Source organism: Alosa sapidissima, chromosome 15 (genome assembly GCF_018492685.1).
Source record: "Alosa sapidissima isolate fAloSap1 chromosome 15, fAloSap1.pri, whole genome shotgun sequence".
In the NCBI taxonomy this organism is placed as follows: domain Eukaryota; kingdom Metazoa; phylum Chordata; class Actinopteri; order Clupeiformes; family Clupeidae; genus Alosa; species Alosa sapidissima.
In genome coordinates, this window is record NC_055971.1 from 34,945,063 (window position 1) to 34,950,062 (window position 5,000).

General features: G+C 40.7%; 1 long non-coding RNA gene across 1 annotated transcript in view; it reads right to left on the reverse strand.

Moving 5' to 3' along the window:
- The window catches only part of LOC121683743, a 6,757-nt gene that overhangs the window by 979 nt on the left and 778 nt on the right, over positions 1–5,000 (reverse strand). The gene's annotated exons all lie outside the window — the stretch shown is intronic.

The window sequence follows — 5,000 nt, forward strand, 5'->3', positions numbered from 1 at the left end:
GGTCAAAGGTGAAGGTCAGTTTCATCCCCTGACATACAAGGTTATAGACGGTGGAGACATGCTAATCAACATGCCATGTTCAATTCGATTACTGTAAATATAGTGAACTTTTTTTATGTTGCACAACATAGATTTGGTTGTTTTTGACATGGGGAGTCCCTATCTACAGCACAATGAGTTTAATACCCCTCCTTTGTATATAAGAATCAAGAATCTCATTGCAATTACTGTATGCAAATGTGCTTAGCAGTTAAATACGGTGAAATACTTCCACTAGCATAGTCATGACCTGACCAATATCGCTTTCAATATTGCCCATGCAGTCCTTTCCACAGTACAAGCAGGGCTATTTCCAGCTGTAAATTATAGCTTTCTCTGCTGTTGTGACTTTCCATAAGTTAGTACAGTGGTTCTCAAACTTTTTCTTTCATTTCACTTTGATCAAGGGGCCATTCTCGAGCCCCACCCGTCCCTCATCGCTCTAAGAAAGTGGTAGGTCAAGCTTAAAATTGTCAAATTTATTGAAATAATGACAAGTTCTAAATATATCCTCTTCAACAGAGTTAAAATCAGCTGGTGCTGCAGATATAATAATAAATAAATACATAACACACATATTTCTGTTTTCCAGCAACATATTAGGAAGCATAGGCCATTTTACAGCATTGTACAATATATTCAATGAAATACCAACATGCTGCATTAAATGGATCCATAATCCAGTCATACTGAGCACTGCTGGTTGGGAAATATTTTTGAAATAAACTTTGCCGGTGTAGCACTGCCACATAATTTTAGGATTCACTTTTCTTTCTGTCTGTGTTATGAAATGATAACCATCATAAAAGTGTTCTCCGTTATATTTTTCCATGTTATGTAAGTCTGTAGCCCTATCGTGAACACCATTTGAATTCTGTTGTACGTCTTAGCTCTGATCAGCTGATGGTAACTGTCAGATGACGCAAGCGACCTGTCAAGCGTCAGCTGATATGGTTCAAGTTTAAAACTCGGAGGTGCGCGAGGGCCGAGGTGCTTCTTTGAACAGTAGGCCTACCCAGGGAGTCTACGTGAGACCTGGACAAACTTTGTGTGGATTTGATATATCCCAACGAAAGGTGGTTCTAGGTCGGAACCACAGACATACCGGAGAGACAGGACTGAGCTTGGAGATCGCCGTTGTCGAGTCGCTGGGATCCGGTAAGAGGGATCCTATTTTTTGTTTATCCGAAAGCCTCGTCAGATTCAACGTTTTCTTTGTGGATTACATGGGTTGCACTGGACGTGGATTATTCAGACTGTTTTCTTCTTTGCGGTGGATTTATGTCGGAGTCTCTTGGAGTCTTATTTTCGTTTGGATGGACTGTGAGAGCGCATGAAGTACGTAGGCTGCGTGGACACTTTGGTTGCGTTGTTTGCGATATGAACTGTGTGGAAATAAGTGTTTGTTTGTTTTCTGCTCACATGAAGTCTACCTGTTAACTGTATGTGTGGTGTCTATTCCGATGTCAGTGAAAAGCATTATTATTTATCTAGAGCCAATTCAATTTGTACCCGTGTTTAAAGGTAATAGTTAGAATTTAAAAATCTGATCGTTACACAGGGATGTGATTGATGTAGGCCTACTGTTTAATACATGTGATCACAAGAGTGCCTCCCAATCAGACGTTTCATCGATTTCGCTCAGAAATCTCAAAGGCATAATACTGTCACGATCGAGGCGCCTGTCCCATACTCAATTTTTTTTGGTGAATGTGTAACAGTGATGATTTGGTTTCTTCCACTTGCACTAATTTTTGAGTTGTTTTCTTACATACTGGTAACAGTTGGTTGAGTACTGGCCTCTAGTGGTCATACACGTAAAACTGCGTGGCTTTCCTCATAGTTTGAGGATTAGAGCCAGCGGTAAGTTGTATGTAAACAGAACTCCCACATAATTAGATTAGAATTCATTACTAAACATTCCAAATCAACACCAATGGTCTCGAGGTGTTATGCACTTACTTTGCCAATGTAACCTGTGTATTTTGTGTAGTGTTTTTGTACATTTACGTCGAAGTTTCAAATCACACGTGTGGATAGCTAATATTTCTTCTCCCTCTCATATTAGCATACTGTGTTAAAATCCATGCTGCTGCCTTGCTACAGAATACCTCAAGTGTTATCTCTCATGCCAGGCACATGTTATACAATTTGTTAGTATATCTGTATTGCATTTTTACTTTATTCATAAATACTATATAGTTTGAGGATTAGAGCCAGCGCATACTGTGTTAAAATCCATGCTGCTGCCTTGCTACGGAATACCTCAAGTGTTATCTCTCATGCCAGGTCAATAAATGATGAACTGGTCCCACGTCTCCTTGCCATTTCTTGAGAAAACACAACGCAGACAAGTAGAAGGGGTTACAAATGCAGTAATCTTATTTGCTAGGTGAGGTAGGTGCTTGTCTTTGCCTTGTAACTGGACATTTAACTCAAATGTATCGCTAAGATATATCAAATATATCACTAAGATAGGCCAGCTTCGTCAAGAAATGTTCATTAGTGAACGTGCTTGCAGATTCAAACATGCGCTCTTCCTCCAAGAAGAGGCGACTCGGAGCTCAAACACGCGCAACAGCACTTTACCTCGGGAAAGCCACCTTGCCTCGCTGTGAAACAGTACAGCCTTTTGGTCAGCTACCATCTCTTCGCAAAGTGCGGAGAATAGACGCGCTTTTAAGGGCCGGGTTTTGATGAAATTCACCACTCTCACAACGTTCAAAATCTCATGTAGGTCGGGACTAACTAAGCTGCCTTGACACGAGCGCTTCCCTGTGAATAACACAGTGCGTCCATTGCGCATCGGGTGCTACCTGGGCCCAGGCTACAGATAAAAAATAAATTTAAAAAACTCCTGTTTTTCACGTCAGTTCGCGCCCCACCTGGCATGTCTCCGCGACCCAGTAGTGGGAGAAACAGTTTGAGAAACGCTGAGTTAGTATGACTGTTAACTGTGGCCCTTGCTATTTTTCCCTTAATGGACAAGGTGTTGTCCACTTTCTCCTGGCAATTTCTGTGACCCTGAAGACTAGCATTGTCTTCCAGTTTTGATGTTAGTAATGTGGCATGTCCGTTGTTATCTGTTCAGTTGAAGTTAGGGGTGGGCAAAAAATAATATCTAAATAGTTTGGAAGATTTTGACGGTAGATATCAATAATATAATTAAATACGAATTTGTTACAAGCCACCTTATAATTTCTTACAAAGCACATTAAGGGACACAAAGTATTAGGATAGCAGTTCATTTTCTAAATTTTGTTTCTGAAAGATGAGACTGTTGTAAGAAGCAATATTTTCCCCTGGGATGAATATCAGTATTTAGTTGTGCTCAGTACTGTCTTGATTCATTATTTTCCATTTCACTGCAATGGGTGATGAGACTAACCTGACTCTCGCCAGATGAATTTCGTTCCGCCTAGCTCCACTAATCCATCTGGGATCGATCCATTGGAGTGGTGTTTCAGAAATCCTTGCATATGATTGGATAAGCCACTTGTCCGTCCTCTATTAACATGCTACTTCAACCACTCACATTGAAGCCAACCCGTGACGCTGAGAACAGTCTCACAGTCGCTTCTACGCTACATCACATCTATGAAACTCCCACCCTGCGTCCTGATTGGCTCTACCATAAAATCTGGTGCTGAAATCACTCTCAACGGAAGCGATCCCAGATGGATGTGAGTGGAGTAAATCATTCAGAGTAAACATGGTCTAGTGTTATCCAATCGCGTGCAGTGAGATTTTCAAATGCACGCTTGGTGCCGCCCCTCGAGTTGGGCCATTACATTGTTCGTGGCCAGACCCTTAATCTTTCTAGATTACCAGGGTCTGGATTTTCCAGGCTAGAAAATGTCCACTTCCAAATCCAATTGTCCAATTAGCAATTAAACCAAAGTCCAGACCAACCATCAAAGCAATAGGGAGGAGATGTCATCAGCTGGGGCCCCCGACAAGATCTCCCCTACGGATGGCTATACACTATATTTTATACTCCTCAGCCCTTGAGAAGTGCCACCCTCTCACGCCATCTCCATCAACAACCTTCACCAATCAGTACCAAGCAGGGTCGCTTACATTGGTGGAAACCATCTTCCCATCATGCATAAAACTATATGCAAACCTATGTAATGCATAGGTAACATATGTAAAATAGTGTAACCCTAAGTTTTTCTGGTTCCTTCCAGTTTGGTGAAATAAGGCCTTATCTTATTCTCTTCCTAGCTAGACAGGCCCTAACTCATAAGACACAGTGGCCTCCTCATCCCTGTCCTGTCCAGTCCTCACCAGCTTGGTAACACCCCCTCGCCCTTAACTATGTAAGTTGGAGATCCTCTCATCCTGGTACCCCCAGTACTTTATGAAACCCATGATTACATCCCTTCACATCCTGAAAACCCACCATAATACCTAGTAGAATCCTAGGTAATATGAGTCCACTGCTGCCGTTGCTTATATGCCTACTACCAACTTCAGGGAACAAAGTATAACTATTGCAATGCAATGCAAGGGTAGTTTTTATTTCTAACCGTATTCTATCAACATAAACATTGTCATCTACAGCTATTTCCTTCAACTTAAATTATAACGCCAGACAATTGATGTAAATGTCTATCAGATGTCTGACATAAATGGTTTGGATTTAATCTAAAACTGAACTGAAACAGTTATTTTAAAACAGGTATTCACACAGATGTTTGCATTTTTAAAACAGCAAATTATTTAGATTTCCCTTGGTTTCAGAGAGGCTACTACTACAATACTAAAATAAGATGTGGAGGTTGAAACAACTGTTTTTATACAGAAAATAAAGTTTGTTTTGCTTTAATAAATGTCTTAATCTTTTTTAATGTCAATTCAGATAGTTGATTCTATGCCTCAGCCAGCTATAGCCTCATGACCTTTAACCTCTACCTGTGACCCCATGATCTTTAATGCCTTATTAGTTAATTTAGGCT